This window comes from Gracilinanus agilis, chromosome 2, assembly GCF_016433145.1.
Source record: "Gracilinanus agilis isolate LMUSP501 chromosome 2, AgileGrace, whole genome shotgun sequence".
Taxonomy (NCBI): domain Eukaryota; kingdom Metazoa; phylum Chordata; class Mammalia; order Didelphimorphia; family Didelphidae; genus Gracilinanus; species Gracilinanus agilis.
The window spans coordinates 197,153,341-197,173,917 of record NC_058131.1 but is presented as its reverse complement, the minus strand read 5'-3'; the positions used below and the strand labels follow the sequence as shown (position 1 = coordinate 197,173,917).

The following is a 20,577-nucleotide window of genomic DNA, read 5'->3' as shown; positions in this document are numbered from 1 at the left end:
ATAAACTAGTGATAGGCAAACTTTTTAAAGAGGGGGCCAAAGAAAGGAAATACTCATCTGTCAGTCTGTTTCTAAGGCAATTCTTTTGAAGCTTCATTGTATTGTATCCTACTCATTGTATTTGTCAAGTTAGAAATAATGTCCTGTGGCTGGATAGAACATTTCAGGGGGCCTGTGATATAAACTATTCAGAAAAAACAGTTGAGGAAGAAATTCTATCAAATCCCTTTTATGACACATATATGGTATTGATATCTAAACCAGAAAGAACAAAAACAGAGCAGAGAGAATAAGACAATATCTTTAGAAAATATTGATGTAAATTTTTAAAACAAAATACTAACAAGAAGATTACAGCAATATATCACATGGATCATAAACTTTTACCATGCTGGTTTTATAACAGGCAGGAATGCAAGGATGGTTCAGTGTCAGGAAAACTATCAACACAATTTACTATATCAATAACAAAAACAACAGAAACCATATGATTATTTTAATAGTTTCAGAGAAAGCTTTTTGACATAATAAAATAATCATTCCTATTAAAAACAATAGAGAAAATTAAGAAAATGGAAAATTTGACAAAACAATAAATAGCATCTACCTAAAATTATCGACAAACATAATCTATAATGCAGATTAGCTAGAAGCCTCCTCAATAAGATAAGGACACTAACGCTCTGCTAGTGGAGCTGCAAAATGATTACAACCATTCTGGAGAACAATCTGCAATCAAGTCTAAAGGTCCATTAAACTGTGTACACCCTTTGATACAACAATACTACTACCAGATGTGTTTCCCCAAAAAAGATTAAAGATAGGAGGACAAAAACCTACCTGTACCAATATTTTGTGGAGACAAAACTGGAAACCGAAGGGATGTCCTCAATTTGGGAAATTGAAGAATGGCTGAACAAGTTGTGGCGTAAGCTTATAAATAAATACTATTGTTCCATAAGAAATGACAAACAAGATGATCAAAAGAGAAAAACCTGGGAAGACTTATATGAAGTGATACAAAGTGAAGTGAGAAGAACAAGAAAAATATTGTACAAAATAAAACACTAATGTTTTGTTAAGGGTTTTTTCTTAATCTCTCCCTCTGTCTCCTTAAAAAGGCTATAAAGCAGGATTTCTAAGTAGATCAGAACTGACAGGAGTAGGTGAGCCAGAGCTGAAGATTACATTACAGGGAGATCAAGACAGAGGAGAGGAAGTAGTCAGCCCTCTGACAGGAAGTTAGGGGGGACAGTTGGTCAGTGAGGAGAGAAAGGAAGCAGCCATGGACAGGTGGAGGGCTTTTACCTCTGGGATTTCTAGAGAGCAGAAGGTCTGTCTCTGAGGCAAGGATCTGCTGGCAGTTGGATACTGACAGTTGGGCTGCTGTAGAAAACTGAATGAAGGATGAGTGAGTGGTGGCTGTCTATTATTTTAGGGAGTTAGGGAGTTAGTGAATAATTTATAGATAGAGTACTTGAGATAAGCCTCGTGTTCCAGGCAGAAGAAATTGCCCTCAGAAGATGGTTAGAGATAGTTTTAGGAAATATAGGTAGTATTAGGGATTTTAGGTATATTTATAGGGTATAAGATTAATAATCTCTCTTTCCCCTTTTCTATCTCCATCTATACTTTTAAAAATTAAACAAAGTTTCTTTTAAACTGCTCCCCTTGCTTTGTCAGCCTTTATTTCCTCTACTCCTAGCACCACTAAATATTTCACAGTAGTAGATTTGTGTTCTGTCTTTTCTTCAATCACATCCATGAAGATTCCCAAAACATATTTGCATTCACCTAGAAAGGTTCTCAATACACATTGTATCATCTGCCTCAAGATTATGTAGAAAGTCCAACTTTATTTTCCCCCCCCAATTTTTTTAAACCCTTACCTTCCATCTTGGAGTCAGTACTGTGTATTGGCTCCAAGGCAGAACAGTGGTAAGGGTAGGCAATGGGGGTCAAGTGACTTGCCCAGGGTCACACAGCTGGGAAGTGGCCGAGGCCAGATTTGAACCTAGGACCTCCCATCTCTAGGCTTGGCTCTCAATCCACTGAGCTACCCAGCTGCCCCCTATTTTCCCAAAGTTTGACACAAGATTTGGCAAATGCCAAGTTTAAGTAGAGCTATTTAATATACTTTGTGCATGATTTGCTCTTGGCCTCACCAAATGCCACAACATATCAAGAAGATAAGAAACATCTCATGTTGGAATTATATAAGAGAGGACACAAGATCTCAAAGACAAAGTTTCAGTCCATTTCACAAGGATCATGTCCTTATCACTTATCCATGTGGTTCAATCAGGGTTGACTAGTTGAGATCCAACTTATTCCTTTTTTTAAAAACAATATTGTATTTTCCTCCAATGACATAAAAACAATTTAACAATTTATTTTTAAAAATCAATGACAAATTATCTCTCTCCTTCCCACCCTCTCTCTCTAATTCCCTCTCCCCTCCCTCCATCCTGAGTTGATAAACAAAATGATATGAATTTTATAGAAGTATTCATATACAAATAGATTCCTTTTTCCCTTTTTTATCTCGTTGGGATACTAACCTAGTGGGGTGTTGCTGTATCAGAGAGGTTTAGTGTCTTTTGAACATAGTTCAGAATTGCTCTCTAAAATGTTTGGATCGGATCATGAATCAGCCAACAATGCATTAGTTTCCCAATTTTCCTACATCCCTCCACATTTATCCTTTTCCTTTTCTGACATGTTAGCTAATCTGATAGGTGTGTGATGGTACATCAGAGTTATTTTAATTTGCATTTTTTTCAAGTCAGATCATTTTTTCACATTTCTACAGATGGCTTTGAAAACTGCCTATTCATATTCTTTGAATATTTATTATTGAAGAATTTCATATTTCTTTATAATTTTGACTTAGTTCTCTATATATTTGAGAAATGAGATCTTCATAAGAAATATTTTCTCTTATTTCCCCAATTTTTGCTTTCCTTCTAATCTTGGTTGCATTGGTTTTATTTGATTAAACCTTTTTTAATTTAATATATTATAGCTATAGTATTTTCTTTCTCTTGTTTCATCCTAAATTCTTCCCTTTTCTATAGATTTGACAGGTAGACTATTTCATGCTCTCCTAATTTGCCTAAACCATAAATCTTTAGCTCATAAATAGTCTTCAGAGCACCTCAGAAGCAGTTCAGATTGTTACAATGAGAGTAAAACCTAATTTCATCTGCCTAATTCATACTTAGCTAAGAATCCTGATTTTCTCTAAGTTTTGTTTGCACTTTACTTGTGATTTAGTTAAATGCTGCCTTCTTACAGATGGAGGAACTATCCTGCTGGCATACTCCATTGAGTTCTCATTTTTCCTTTTGTACTTTCTGATTTTTCCCATCATTTTCATCAAACTAATCCTGATGTTTGTAAGTATTCTGGCCCAGATGAGTAAATTCAGCACTGTACACAAGTCTCCTTTTTTTGCTTCAGTTTCCAACTGTGTGTTAACTCGGTTTTCCTTTCAAGTAAGCAGCAAACTATTCTCATAATATAAATGCTATACTCTCTTGTCATTAAGTCAAATAATTGTCTTTCAATGGGCTATTACTTTTGTTGGATGTAAATGTTAACTTGGACATAATAAGTCTATAATCAGTCCAGGACTCTATAACGCACATTGCCTTTGTGTGTTTTACATCCACTTTTACATCCTCTCTATCTCTTCTTACAATAACAGTCTGATAAATGCCAGTGTTTGCTTCAAATGTGCATATTTATAGTTTTATTGAATTTAGATAATCAAAGACAGTGTTAGTGATCAGAAGGTCATGAGCCACACAAGTCTTCAGTAGTAAGTGGCAGTTGCTGTTGCTGTTCTCAACTTCATTTCTCCCAGGGACTTCCTACCATATATGAGAGTGTATGACCACTTTAGCATAAAATTCCCACAGAATTACAAGTTTTTCCTCTTTTGGCACACTGTTTATGAGGTACTCCAGGTTTTCAAAACTTTTTTCTTTGATCCACCTGGGTGTGATGGTAAGATCATATATACTGATTATTGGTTGTATGGCACTTTCCTACAAGTGATAATCACATCATCAGGAACCTATTGTCTACTCTTTTGTGGAAGCCCAAAAGCTTGTTAACTAGATTAGATTTGATTATTAAACCTATACCAGTTTTCATAGCAACCCTTTTCATGATGACTATTCCAGAATAAAAACATGTATCCAGCTCTGATTTTGCCAAACTGGTCTTCACTTACTGTAAGGAATATAATTGGATTTTGACTCAATATAAGAGTTATAAAAGTGGTATTGTGGTTGCCAATTATAAAATATCATCCCTTAAGTCAAAATGACTGTGAGCAGTTTTTATTTACAACAGGCCAGAAAACTGAAAGTGGGAAATATAGGAAAGAGACTGAACCTAAAAAGCCTACCAGGCCTAAGTGCTTCTCCAGTAAAGTGAAGTCCAGTTGAGCACCCCGGCAGGGACTTCCTCAAGTCCTGATCTCCACATGAAATTTTGGTAGTCTACAGCAAGCCAATGCAGAATCCAAGGAAAGAGTCTCTCCAAAACCAAGGCAGGAATCTCTGGAACCAGTCTCTGCACAAGCTGAGGAAGGAATCTCTCCAAGGAACCAGTTTTCCCCAAATACCAGGAAAGGAATGATGTCCCAGATCATGCTGGTCTCTTTTTATACCCCTTTTCCCACATCATTTCCTGTCTCTCCCCCTCCTCCTAGAAACCAATTGCAGTCTTTCAATTTGCCTAACACTGCCCAAAGAGGGGGCAGTGCTTGTGACCTTCGCGGGTATAAACTAGTAAGTGACTTGTCAGCTCTCTTACCTAATGTTAAGTGTGGTACTTTAAGATCTTGATTTGATTAGCTAAAAATAGACAATGGGAGAGTTAATTATATCTTCAGACTTGCCAACCTTGTTTCACTCAGGACTAATATTTAGAGATATACGATTGAGTTCTCTTGAAATAATAGTTTTTCATTTTTCAAGTGTACTGGATTTCATGTCCATAAATGTGCACATATTCCATGCCTTAATGGTGAATGGAATAATCTTCAGAAACTGCTGGGAAAACTAGAAAATAGTATGGCAGAAACTAAGAATAGACTATATCTCATACCTTTTAGCAAAATAAGCTCAAACTTTATATATAATTTAGACATAAAGGGTGATGCCATAAGAAAATTAGGGAAACATAGAATAGTGCCAGATCTATGGAGCAGGAAAAAATTTATAACCAAATGAGATAGTCAATATTACAAGCTATAAAATGGTTAATTTTGATTATATTAAATTTATAAGTGTTTTTTTGCATAAATAAAACCAATGTAATTAAGATAAAAGGAAGTAATAAACTGAAAAAATACACTAAATTTCTCAGATAAAGGCCTCATTTCTCAAATAATTAAGAACTAAGTCAAAGTTATAAGAATATATCATTCTCAAATTGACAAAGGGTCAATGGATATGAACAAGCAGTTTTTGATTTGAAGATATCAAATCTATCAGGGCCTTCTGATACTAAGATGGCTAAGAAAGGAAATCATCTTCCTTTATTCTCCTAAATTTCCCTCCAAACAATAATAAAAAAAAAGTCTCACACCAAATTTTGGAGGAGAAAAATAGTTTACCAGATCAGATCTGCCTAGATGACCACCACAAGAGGTCTGTCTCAGTGAGGCAGGAAGGAAGAAAAATCTGAGTAGGAAGAGACCATGGCAGACTACAATCAAGCAGGATGTGCAAAGCTCTGTCCTCTCAGTAGAGAGTCTCCATCTTTGGACCCTGGACTGGACTAAAGCTCTATCCCAGGAGCTGTTCATCACTGAGTCTATGCCTCAATACAAGCCCGCAGTAAGATCTACCACCAGTGCAAGCCAGCAGGGAGAACCCTTATGAATGTATGTCAAAAGCTAGATCCAAAACTTGGTGCAAACCAGAAGCAAAGCCCCAAGTCTAAGCACAAGAAATATGGGTCTGCACCTTTCCAATTCACAGACAGGGTTTGACATTACTATACAGTAAAACAACAGAAAATAAACATAAAAAAAGAATCTGACTCTAGGTAAGTACTATGGTGACAGAAAGGTTCAAGATACAAACATCGAAATGGACAGCATTGACAAAACAGCTACATGTAAAAGATCAAAGAAAAGTATAAATTGGTCTTGGATCCCAAAAGATCTAATAGAAAGGCTCAAAAAGGACTTTAAAAATCAAATTAAAAGAGGTAGAAGAAAAGTTCAAGAAAAAAATGAGTGATTTTGAAATCAAAATGAATATCGAACCATAGCATTTTGAGGGTTTTTGGTTTTATGTGATGATGAGAGAATTATCATGTATATAATGATGAACCAGTATGAAAGCATTTTCAGATGATAATACATGTATAACCTAAATCAAATTGCATGCCACCTCAGGAAGAGGACAGGGAAGAAGACAATTTGGATCTTGTAATTTCAGAAGATATATTGAAAATTGTTATTGCATATAATTGGGAAAATAAAATATTTTTAAAAGAAAAAGATACCTGAAAAGATTTTTTTTAACTTCTCAAACATGCTAGATGATAGAAACATAAGGAGTCATAAACAAATAACAACAGCCAGGATAGCAATAGCAACAGAGTAATAACAGAGAGTCTAGTAAAAGATTTTTTTTTCAAAAATGTGCACAGGGAAATGGAGTGAAGGCAGAAGTCAGGTAGATATGGTGATAGAAAGCTAGACCTGGGGATATCATGGACTGAACCTCTTAAGACTTCTCACTGCAGATGAAACATTTTTTTTCAGAATGGAAAATACTTGAAAGGTGAATGGGAGGAGGAGGATGTAGATGTAGAAATTATATGTTCTTTTTTTTAAGCTGAAGACTAGCAATAATACTTAATGCTTTCAAAGGTAGCTTCTGACTGTATCTTTGATTGTATCATGAATCATGATAGCAATTATAAAGTTTGACAGTTCTTTGGATTGCCTTTATCAGGACCTAGATTGAAAAGAAAGGATGAAAAGTGACTTCTCTTTTATTTCAGATCAACAAATGAATGCTAGGAAATCCTTTATTAAGGAGTGACCAATCACTAATACTTACTTGTTTTTAAGCCATTACTAGATATATTTCTTCCTCATGATACCTCTGAGTTTAAGTCATCATTCTTTATAGGGTCAAACAATACTTACTCCTGAGATACTCCAGATTTCCTCTAGGAAAAAAAACCTCAGCCTTTTTAATTTGATTATTTTTTGTTTTTCTTTTCTTTTTTATCAAAAGTCATTTTTTTCATTCCTATCTCATTCTACTCTCCAGACCTCTGATATAGCTTAGGATTTCACCTCTACCTGTTGTTTCATATTCTCTTTATTCCCTTTGCCCAATATTAAAAAATACATGGCTTTTCTGTAATAGTATTGCCAGTGTCCCTAATGTGTTGACATTGACGTCATTGTTTAATTTGTGGTCAGAGGGAAAAAATGAGACATTAGAGATATATGTTCACTTTTAAGGATGATTAGGAAAATAGAAAAATAATGCTGATCTAGACAGAATCAATCTGCCCTTGAACTACAATCACCTACCTATGGTAAAACTTTATCAGTAGGTCTGCAAGATCTTGGTCATGAGGAACATCCAGGCATATACAGTGAGTGCAACACACAAATCCAGGAGCAGACAGTAATTATGAACCAGAACTACAAGAAGCTTAGGATCAGAGGCTGCCAGAAGAACATTTTAGTCAGGGAATATTATGGGTAGAATCCCTTTGGTAAATCAAATTGATTCACAGATTTTGGAAATGTTTTACTCACATGAGGTGAGGAGGCAAGTGGGTATACCAAAGTTCTGGCTGCACTCAACCCTCCTATCCCTGAGAGGAGGGAAAGAAGAAGAAATGGAGCAGATCTGTTTGAAAGATTAAAATTTGTAGTTGAGTGAATAAATATCGATGCAGACCTGATGAATTCTTCTGTTTTGGAATGTTTTCCTTAACTTAAATACTTATTTTAATTAAGAATGGAGAACTGTGTAATTAAAAGGTATAAAGAGAATAAGGACTTCCTAGAGAAGTATGTGGGTAATTGAACCACTATCTTATTTAGACAATTCATTCCAAACACAACAGTAAGGAGCAAAAAGTGGTCCCTTTCACAAAGTGAATGTGTTAAAAAAAAGAGTAACAGTCAGTTCTCTTAGATATACAGAAAGACTTTAGTGATTACAATCTCCATTCCCTGTTTCCAGGGGCATGTATTATAGATGAAGATGAATGCTTGACTGACAGCAAGAACCTGCTCATTGACAATACTGTTTATAGTGTCCTCATCTGTCACTTGTGGGGAGTGTCAGGAATAATATTCTCTTGTTGTTTTGAATGGTTGGGTGTTTTTTTTTCAGTTCTATTGGAGTAATGCAAGTAAATGTTCAGTGAAAAAAAATTTTTAAAGAAAAAAACCTTATTTTTTTGTTTCCTTGTGTGTTTGCATTTGTGTTTCTGAGAAGAACTGTTTCATTTCATTGGCTTCTGATTTTGTGCTTAGACCATAGGACCTTGTTTATTACATTTGCATGGTTCTATGGTTAACCATTGATATCTATCACATTTTGGGGTATGGTATGATTATAATTTAACCAAAACAAGCAAAATGATTAAGCAATCATTGAAGTATAAGTGCAAAGTTTTAGAATAGAATATTTATGAAAGAATTTTAATATTAGAAGTGTCTTTTGTCTCTAGAGAAAAAATTATTAATGATGGCCTTTGAATTACTGTAAATAATTTTGGCAGATGTGAAACATATTAATCTTTACATGGAGAAATACAGAACCTTTTCCATGGCCTATAGATTATTAGGATCAAAGAAACCTTTTAGTATCCCTGGAGAGATAATAATTAGGGAGAGTAACTGGCAACTCTTTACTAGATTTCCTAACTAAAGAAGGGATAGAAATAAAACTCAAGCCTTTCTTGCAAAGAAGAAGTTTCTCTAAAAGTTCTAGGAGATATAAATACAGAAGAAAGCCAAAATTTTGAGATAGAGAGCAAACTAAATATGATACAATTCAAAATTGTTACTATGCTTAGTTATGGACTTTCTTAATCTACTTAATTATCATGACTTATTCTTCAAATACACCTAACCTATTCATAAAATTTTCATACCCTTGATAATGCCATGATCTACAACTGTGCCACTTCTATGTACATGAACTCTGAAATTTTTTTATTTGATTATTTATTCTATCATTTTATCTTTCTCTATGCTTCACATCAACCGTAATCTTAATCATCAACTCAACCACAATTCTCTTCACCTCTCAAACTTTTGTGGCCATCTCCATTGGTTATAATGCACCTCCTACTTCTCTTTCTTGATCCTTAAAGAATCAATTCATTTCTATCCTAAATGCTACACTTGAATTCTTTACCTCATTGTCCTTTCATTGATCTTATTTTGCCAAATTCCCATCTTGGACTATTTTCATTCTCCACTGCCATTGCTCAGTTTTGCATGGTGCTAAATAGAGCTGGAGAAAAGCATAAAATTTTACGGGCTGGGTCTACTACAAATAATTGTTATAAAATATCAACTGTGTCTTCACTGAAACAAGGCAATCTTTTTTCATCTCACTAATTGATTCTTTGCCCCATGGTGGCCATTCTAAACTTTTTTGCCTCTTGCTAAATTCTGTTCTTTCTACCCTCTCAGCTATAAAATGTCTCACAATTAAGACCATTCACCAAAAAGGTCCCTCTTCTCTCCTCCTCTTTATCTCTCACATTGGTCAGACATGGTCTACTACTGGTCACCTCCTTTACATCATCTCAAATAAAGAGGTGGGTCTTCTTTTGCCTTCTCTGGCAGATTGACATCTCTATTATCGCCATTTTCTCATAAATCTTCAATCTCTTCTCATATAATGACTCCTTTCCTTTTGCTTACACCTTCATATATATATAAAAAAATCTTCATATCATCTGACTATTCCTTCTAGCAAGTAACTTTTTTTTAAACCATTATCTTCCATCTTGGAATCAATACTGTGTTTTGGTTCCAAGGCAGAAGAGTGGTAAGGGCTAGGCAAGGCAGGTTAAATGACTTGCCCAGAGTCACACAGTTGGGAAGTGTCTGAGGTCACATTTGAAACTAGGACCTCCCGTCACTAGGCCGGACTCTCAATCCACTGAGCTACCCAGCTGCCCCATAGCAAGTAACTTCTTCAGAAGTCCATATATGCTGTCTCCACTTCCTTTCTTCTCAGAAGATTCTAAACCCTCTAAGTTTGTTTTCCAAACTCATAAAATGAAAGTATTCTCTCAAAAGTTACCAATAATCTACTAATTGTCAAATTGAATGGCCTTTTTCCCCATAACCATCCTTCCTGACTTCTTTGCATTTTACACAATTAATTACCCTTTCCTTTTGGATACTTTTCTCATCTCTAGGCTTTTATTTTATTGCTATGGTTTTCCTCATAAGTGTTTCACCATTTCTTTTTTAAAATTTATTTTTTTAAATAGTTTTCTGTGATTGCATAGTTCATGTTCTCTCCCTTCCTCCTTCCCTCCCTGATCCTGGAGCCAGCAAGCAATTCCACTGGGTTATACACGTGTTATTGTTATAGGGGTGCAAATGGTGAACCCCTGGGTTCGGGAAGGAAACCTTTCTCAAGAATGAGAGGACTCGGGGGCAGCTGGGTAGCTCAGTAGAGTGAGAGTCAGGCCTAGAGACAGGAGGTCCTAGGTTCAAACCCGGCCTCAGCCACTTCCCAGCTGTGTGACCCTGGGCAAGTCACTTGACCCCCATTGCCCACCCTTACCACTCTTCCACCTATGAGACAATACACCAAATTAAGGGTTAAAAAAAGAAAAGAATGAGAGGACTCCAAACTTAGCTTAAAAGTAAAAAGAAAGATTTATTAGTAAGATAGGTTTAATGGCCAGCAAGACAGCTGGCCATTTTTTCATTGAAAATTTCATTTTCCTTGAAACTCAGACTAAATCCCACTTTCTCCATTTTATAACTTCCCCCAGTGGAATGGGAAGATGGATATTTTTTTTTCCTAATGGCCATGAAGACAGCCGAAGTAGGCTTTGTGGAGCACCTAGAGTTTGGGCAGCTTCCAAAAAGTACCAAAGTCATCCACTATATCCCAAGCCATCACCAGCCATTTTGACTTTTGTCTTGCTACTGACTGGGAGATAGAACGAATGAGGCTGGCAACTTTGTGCAACTCTGCCTCACTTAAATTTAATTCATGAACAAGTCAGGACATTACTCTCACAATGTCATTAGTTAATTGTACAAGGTATCCTCCGTTGGAATGTGAGTTCCCTGAGTGTGAGGACTGTATTTTACCTTTCGCTATGGTTTATCCCACTGTCTTGCAAATAGTAAGGACTTAATAAATGTTTATTGACTATTAACTGGCTCATTGAGGAAGTGTTTTTTTTCATAACCTTATCAAAATACATATGTGTAGAAGAATAACTGAAGGAAAACTTCAGTAAGAAAATATGCTAGATCAAGTAAATTGGACATTAGCAATAATGAATCTTATACCTTTTAGGTCTCATAGGTCCTGGATGAATACACACTCTTTTTAGCGGTGGATCTATCAATGATTTTATTTCACTAACACAAACTTTGAAAAGCAAGGGTAAAACAGTGTCGTATGGGGGAAGAGAAGTCTTTGGGTTCTAAAGGCATGTTTTCAGATCCTGTTTATAATCTTCTATTCACGTTAAATATGAAAATTGGGCTGCCTGGACTCTGAATTACCTTTTAGCCCTAGAATTATTATCCTTTGCTGGAGTCCCTTGAAAGGTACAATACTAATTGCTGCTACTATACACAATTTCACTTAAAATGCCATATTAATTTGCTTAATTTTCCCTATACTTCTACATTGAATAGTCATTATTCACAAGACAAACTGCTTATTTTTAAAATTTTTTCAACCCTTATTGTGTATCTCGATCAGAAAGATGGTATACTAGTAATAGTGAGCTTGAATCCAGTCTCCTTTTCTTAATCAGCTTTGTGAATAAGAACAAATCATTTAGTTTCTCTGAAAATTAATTTCTTCATCTGTAAAATGGAGGCAATAATATTTGTACACTCACCTTGAAGCATTATTGCAAGGATCAAGTTAAAAATATATACAAAAGGGGGCAGCTGGGTGGTTCAGTGGATTGAAAGTCAGGCCTAGAGACAGGAGGTCCTAGGTTCAAATCTGGCCTCAGACACTTCCCAGCTGTGTGACCCTGGGCAAGTTACTTGACCCTCATTGCCCACCCTTACCACTCTTCCACCTATGAGACAATACACAGAAGTTAAGAGTTAAATATATATATATATATATATTTTATATGTAATTTTATATGCATGTGTGTATATATGTATATATACACACATGCATATAAAATTGTATAAAACTAGGTGGCACAAATAATAAAACTCCATGCTTAGAGTCAGAAAAACCTGAGTTCAAATACAGACTCAGGCATCTGCTAGCTATGTGACCCTGGGCAAATTACTGAACCCTGTTTGCCTCAGTTTCTTTATCTGTAAAGTGAAATGGAAAAGAAAATATCAAGAAAATTCCAAATGGGAACACAAAGACTCAAACATGATTGAGACAACTAAATAATAAAAACAAAAATACTATTCGAACTATTGTAGGTTAAAAAAAAAAAACAGGAGAAGAGGGGAAAAGGAAGGAAAAGGAAAAAAGAGATTAGAAGTAGGCTTTCTTGTAGAACAAAATCAGGCTAGACTCCAGAGATATTCAGCTGGGTTTATTTGGGTTAGGAAAAGAAAGGTCTGGGAAAGCCAGGAAAAATTAGATCTCCAGCAGCTAGCTGGGACCAAAGATCTTGGGGGCAAAAGGTTCTCGAGGAAAAAGGTGCCCAAACCCAAATTCTCTCTTCTTTTTTATATTTTCTCAGATACCTTCCACAAAGGAAGTGGGATGTCTGAGGAAGTTGAGGTAGAGAGTCCTGGGAGATATAGTCTCTGTTATTTTTAAAAATGATGAAGGCTGATATTATGAGGAAAATTAATATTTTATTTAAATTCATGTCGATAGAATAAAATCGAACATATGCCTATAAAAAATTCAAATTGCCTCCTCAGCCATTTTGTTCCATACCTTCCCTACTCCTCTTCGTCCCCAGGGAGTGCACTCAGGTAGCAAAGAGGAAGTGGAAACCCACTTCCCAATATTTAAAGCCCGGCTTTACCTTGAAGATGTAATCCAAAACAGGAAACCCATTGGACCATGGAAAATGTAGTTTTCCAAGTGTCGACAGGAATTTTGTCATTAAAGCTCAAATGAGTCTCAAATAGCTCTAAATAGAGCACCAGAAATTCTAAATAACACATCTCCCAGGGTTCAGAACATTCCAAAATGTACAAAACCTTTAAATATATAAATGCCGGTTGTTATTATCCTAAATACAAAAACATTTAGTTGCTTTGATAATAGCTTAGTGTTTTTAGCTTTCTAAGACCTTCAATAATTATCAAATAATTAATTTTGTATCTATTACTTGGATAAATGTTATAAGAGATATGACAGTCCTTGTGCTTAAGGAATTTACCAAAGTAACTGCTGCCATTTTTAAATCTCATATTGCTATATCGGGATTACACAATGTGTCTGAAATGAAGAAAAGTTGTACAATTACAAAATTATGGGTGAAAACAATAGAGTATCAAGCAAAAATAAATAGTTAGAATTATGGCAGCAGTGAGCCAAAATTAATTATTGGGAGAAATAAAAAAGAAATAAGTAAAGTGCAAGAAAAGACACAATCATTTTTTTATATTCTGAAGGACAAGAAACATATATACAATATACAATAATATATATGTATATATTGTGATAATGAGATTAAATCTACCCTGCCCATCTTTAGATTTAATCACTAAAAGTGAAAAACATCCCCACTTAACTCACAAGTTGGGTGGTCTGTGACCCACGTATGCTAGAGTAAGTGACAAATCAAAATTTACTGACTGCCTCCTAGGCAGGCCTAAGAATAGCATCTGTTGTGATTGGACACATAAACTAAGAGGAGGGCTCAGGAAGTGATGCAAAAGAGGCCCCTTTAAAAAGAGAGAGTTGAGTGAGGCAGGCTCTCTTCTGGTTCTTGCTTGGATGTGGAGGATCCCTGGACCCTGAGACCTTGGAATTCCATGTGGTGAGTGTAAAGACTGAATCTTACTGAACTCCCCTTAAGGAACTTCCTTTTCAAAGAGACTCTGTGACTGAAACTTTTGCTTCATATGCCTCCGGGGCCTTTGGGCCTCAGCCCTTGGCTCAAGGTATGCCCTTTTTCTAATTGAGGACTAGTTAGATCTGCTTGGGTTAAACCAGGGACCTAAGTGAATTATTTAGCTTGTCAGATTAATTATCTTATCTTATCCTCTCTCTAAATTTCTTAATTTCTCTTTCTCTTCTCATTTGAAAATAAACTTCCATAAAAGTCATTTTGACTTAAGGTTATTCTTAATTAGGAATTGATAATTATTCAATTCCCTGGAAACCAAACTTTTTAAATATATTCAACCAAAAAAACCCTTTTCCCCCTTGCAGTATATACATATATACAAATATATGTATATATATCCATAATTAATATGGTTGGTCCTAATTAACCTGTATTTTATTATCACTAGTCCCCTTTTTTAATATCTCTAAAGACATCCTATCAAGGGGAAGCTAGTTGGTTCAGTAAATAGAGAGCCAGGCCTTGAAATGGGACATCCCAGGTTCAAATCTGACTTCAGACACTTCAGAAAGCAATACATAGTATTGATTCTAAGACAGAATAAGGGTCAAAAAAAAAAAAGAGGATATCTTCTTTCCTAATGATTTCTCACCATTTTCAAAGTTTTCCTAGTCCCTGAAGGAACTCAACTGTGTTTATAAGATGTAACTTCATAAAAAATAATCAATGGCATCTAATAGAAGAACCAATTCTAATATAGAATAACTATAATTCCTTATAAAAATAATATACTCTCATCTTATGATAACATTCATAATTATGTATGTGAAAGAGAAAAGACATTGAACTTTAATGAGAAATAATTCAGGATCAACTAATATGGGCCAGAACATTAATGGGGTATTTTTGAAAAAATCTTTTATAAAATGAAATCATCGAAAATCTATACTACCAAAATAATCCAAGGTATATAATTTAATGTTAGAGTAATGCAGAATGCAAGTATTTCACACAAAGGGGGCAAAGGGAAGTAATCAAACTATGAGTTATGCCATGAATGATTACCCAAGACAGGTCATAGTGAAGACTTCTGACAGACAATAATCCACTAAAGAAGGAAATGACAAACCAATCCAGTGCATTTGCCAAGAGAACCCCATGGACAGTAACAAAATGATAAACGAAATTACCCCATCACGTCAGAAGGTGTCTAGTACACTCTTGGGGAAGAGCAGAGATTGACTACAAGTAGCTGTGGAGACAATGAACAAGCTGAGATGAAGCTAAATGCAAGCTCACTTGTAGATATGTCTGGTGACAAAAGAAAAGTCTGATGCTTTAAAGATCAATATTGATCCAAGTGTAATCTGAATCTGAAACGTAAGCTCTATGAAGCAAGGTGAGTTGGAAGTCTTCAAATATAAGATGGAAGACTCAACATTGACACCTCCCAACATCAGTAAACTTAAATGAATGAGAATGGGTGAATTTACTTCAAGTGATCATTACCTATACTGCTAGGGGCAAGACTCTCTTTGAAGAAATGAAGTAACCCTTAAAATTAATAAAAGGGTGAAAAAATACTCAGGTATAATCTCAAAAGTGAAAGAATTATATCTTTTAAAACCCAAGGCTAGGGAGTAACTTGGTGGCTCAGTGGATTGAGAGCCAGGCCCAAAGGTGAAAGGTACTGAGTTCAAATCTGGCTTCAGACACTTCCTAGCTATGTGACCCTATTAAGTCACTTGACCCCCATTGCCGTTACCACTCTTCAGCCTTGGAACCAGTATTGACTCTAAGACAGAAGGAAAGAGTTAAAAACGAAACAAAACCTAAGGCAAACTGTTCAACAACACAGCATTACAAATCTATGCTCCAACCAGTCACATCAAAGGGGCCAAAGTTGCTCAGTTCTATGAACACTTTCATCTAAAAATAATTTAAAAGTGTAACATTTTTAGGGATGTAAAAGTGTAACATTTATTTTAGGGGATTAGACTACTAAAGTAAGACTTCTCCAGATGACAGTGGTGGTAGCTGGGCCTGAGGTGGAGGCAGCAGCTGCTGTGGCTGTGCTTTGAGATCTGGCTCCTTCGGTGCTCCCCGGGGCCTTCACCACTGCAAAGTGGACTTTAGAGCAGTGCTAAAGCAGGTGTCCCTGAGACCCAGCAACCTTTCAGCATGGAAGAGAGGCCTGCAAAAAAACGACTAAATATGAGCTTGTGGTAGTTGGAACTGGTGCTGTGGACAAGACAATTTGGCTAATTCAGACCCACTTTATAGATGAGTATGATCCTAAGATAGAGGATTACTACAGGAAACAGATAGTAATTAATGGAGAGACCCATCTCTTGCATATTTTCCACATAGCATGTCAAGAGGAATACAGTGCAATGAGGGATCAGTACAGTAGGACTGGGAGGGCTTTCTAAGTATATTTGTCATAAATAATACTAAATTATCTGAAGATATTCACCATCATGGAGAGCAAATAAAGAGTTAAAGATTCTGAAGATTAACTCATGGTCCTCCTAGGAAATAAATGCTATTTACATTCTGGAACACAAGATACAAAACAAGCTCAGGTCTTAGCAAGAACTTATGGAATTCCTTTCACTGAAACAGCAAACACAAAGGGTGTTGACAATGCCTTCTACGTTAATTCTGAAACATAAAGAAAAGATAAGCAAAGATGGCAAAAAAGAAGAAAAAGAAGTCAAAGTGTATAATTATGTAAATAAAATATGTACATTTTTCCAAAAAATTACTAAAGAAATCGACTGACAGACAAGACATGACAGACAGACAGACAGACAACATGACAGAACAACAGATAAGTTTGGCCTTGGAACACAAAATGAAGCAGGAAAGAGACTAATTAATAGTGTTTAGGTGTGAACTCCCTGGTCATAGCAAACATCATTTTTCACCAATCCAAAAAGCAGCTCTATAAATGGATCTCACTAAGCTTGTCAATGTGGAAATCAGGTTGATTATATGCTTTGCAGCCGAAAGGGAAGTTCTATACAATCTATTAATAAGACATGTAGCTGACAGTGGCTCTGATCATGAGAATTACACTGCCTCTATTCTTTGTTCATTTAAGAATATATCTCCTACTTATAGCTATGAGAGGTATATGATCTGACTTACTACTTTTCAGTTTTTAATTATTAATATTTAGATCATATATCCATTTAGAGTATATTATGAAATATGGTATAAGTAAGATGTTGGTCTGAGTTTAATTTCAGCTGGACTGATTTTTAGTTTTGTCAAAAAGGGAGTTCTTTCCTAAGGAATGTGTTTTCTGCTTTATTGTATTCTGGCTAATTGAGTTTAATTGGTCCTGATTCTCCCATCTAATCTATTCCCATCGATCTACCTCTGCTTTTAATCAATGCCAAATTGTAGATCTCTAGATATTGGTTTCCCCACATGTAAAGATGAAGAGTAGGACTAACTCATATCTAAGACGTCTTCAAAGACTAACTTTTAAACTCCTGTGATACCAGGAAAGGATTTAAGAACATGATTTTAGAGGTCCCTTCCAGGATTTATCCCTGAATAGATAGCCAATGTGTGAATATACCGAACATTGTCAAGAGAAGATCACAATCTACCATGGAATAAAAAGTAGTCTTAGACTTTAAACTGTTCAGAAGATCCTATCTGTGGCACTCTTTGTGTCCTTTGGTAAAGGCTTGCTTCATTTAGAGGGCTCTAGGGGCAGAATTATTGTATGTGTCTATGTCTTGAGTATATGTGTGTGAAGATGTAGAGATGTAGTCTATAGTTTCCTACATGTTAAATTATATGCTAGTACCACAGGTCTTGGGCTATGCTTCCAAGTACCCATTGTCCTCTGTGCAGCTCTTAGTAAAGAGTTGCTTCACTAAGAGGGCTTCAGGGATATAAGTTCCTAAAGAGCAGGAACTACTCTGTTTTTGTATCAATATTATTAATGCATAACATAATGTCTGGTGTATAATAGGCACTTAATAAATATTTGCTTGATTAATTGACTTGGGAAAAACAGATGAGTGATTCTCATTAATATATTTGTTTATCTTGTCTTTTCATTTTGTTGCCTATTTAGAATTCCTCATTTAAATAGTGAGTTTGTCTTCAGTTGTCATAATTATATTACTCTTACTGGGAAGAATAAGAAGTTGGCAAAATATAATATCACAAAACCTAAATTAAAAGATAAATATACTCTTCTTAGATAATAATTAGATTATAGTTTCTACGAGGGAAAGGGAGGATTGATTACTCCGATTTCTCATTACATGAAATTTACTTCTTTATGGAGTGTAACTGAGTATCAGAAAACACAGTAAGGAAACCAAACGTTTTTTCTTGACCATTAGTTAAAATGAGTTTTATTCTGATGCTTTCATAAAAGGAGCAAAGTTAAATTCATAAATAAGAAGAATATATTAATTCTAAGTTTGTTACAATTCTTTTGTCTTTTTAATGTCAGAAACCTGAGCAACCAATGCAACTGATGCCAGGGAGAAAATAATAATCAGAGTGCCACAAGCATTCAAAGTTGATCTTTTTTTTCATTTACAAAGAAATGTTTGCATGAAAATATAACTACTTTGAACTAACAGAACACTTTTGTTCAAAAAGTTATAAACATTTCACAGATACTTTTAAATTTATCCTCAAAATATTCCAGTGAGAAGACAGTTTATTAGTATTCTTCTTTGAAAGAATGAGGAGCTAAGGAACAGATTATTAAGTAGTTGTCTTCAAATAATCAGTGACAAAGCAAAGACTGTTACCTAAGGTATTCACATTTCTATGTATGTGGTGAGCTAAAATGATTAAATCTATCTTCCTAATGAGTGAAGGGACCAAGTCCAAGGTCTGCAGCTATTTAACTTTGCACCTTACCCCATACTCTACCTCCCTTTCAACATTATCTAGAATAACTAAGGACAAGTATGGATGAGTAACTGTAAATTCATGACCACTAGCAGGAGAAATTACCAGTGCAAAGTTCATTGTCCATTAATAGCAGGTCAAAAAGGTAATATCTGCATGCAAAATAGATTTCCCCTCAAAATACATTTCCCCTAATAAGATCTCATTATTTATAGCACTAATTTTACAAGATATTTTCTCACACAGTTCATTTGATACTAAAAACAATTGTTTTGGATAGACTAGGCAATTATTATTAATTTCATCACATAGATAGGAAATTCATTTTCAGAATAAAGACAATAGAGGTAAAAGGCTTTGTAAAAAAGTGAGTAATTACTAAGTTCTATCTCCACAAAAGCTTCATCTTTACATGGAGGTGTATGGGGTTTTTGAAGAACAGTGGAGTGCAGTCCATCCATCAGTTCCTAGCAAAAGTTAAAGGATTCAAGGATGGCTGCAATGATGAATTTTATGTCATCTAAAAACTAGCCTAGATAAATTCAAAGATCCTCATTGCCAGATTGGCTATGAGGTAAAAAATATTTTCTATGTAACATGGAAATGTCAGGGTGGTATTCCTGCAAGATACAGGGTCAAGCCTCACCCAGAACTCAAGGGCACACCCCCTAGAGAACTCTGGGTGAGGGAACAGTTTAAGGCAGTTAAGGGCAATTGGTTACTGGGGGCTGAGGTGAGCAGATCACTCTGCTTGCTGATCCCAGTTATTGATTGCTTTGGAGGCCTTATGGCAAAAGCCATTTTGGTTCTTCTCTGCAGTTTGCCTGTTTAGCTGATTTAGACCTTTCCAGCAACAGCACAATTGTTATTTAGTTATTTAGATAGTAGAAGAGATTAATTATAAACATTGAGGGCAAGCTATATATAAAGGCTACCCTCTCCCTCCTGGGGAGAGGGGCTGTTTCTACCTAACAGTTCAGGGCTTCCCAGATCTTATCCTAATCCTTGAAAACCCTCCTCTTCCTTTCCTTCCTCATTTTTATCAGTAGACCTTCATCTTTGGGTAGCTGTGCCTGTCTATTATTTTGGGAATACTCATTTCCATCTTCAGCTAAGTTTCCTTTAGCTGTCTGGCCCATACAATTCATCTGTTCCTGATAACTACAAGACATCAAGCTTCTCCTACTATCCCTTAGTCAAACCTGTGGGGAAAACAAGTTGAGGAAAGACAACATCATTAGAGAATTGCCTTGCTTAGCCTTGCCAGAAGACATCAGTCCAAATACCATTTCCAACTGATATCTAACTGCTTGTTGGGAGGTGGGAGAAGGGAGCACTGAGCTAAATTGTGCCCCTCCCTTTTCACTCAAGCCTGTCAGTGGAGGAGGAGTGAGTCCTGCAGGTTTCTGGTTTCTGGCCAACACTTCAGCTCCCCAACTTAGC

The 20,577-nt window shown here is 35.7% G+C and overlaps 1 pseudogene; it reads left to right on the top strand.

Annotated features, from left to right (window-relative positions):
• Positions 1 to 19,658, top strand: part of LOC123233460 — a 61,594-nt pseudogene extending 41,936 nt beyond the window's left edge.
• Positions 19,659 to 20,577: the final 919 nt, after the last annotated feature.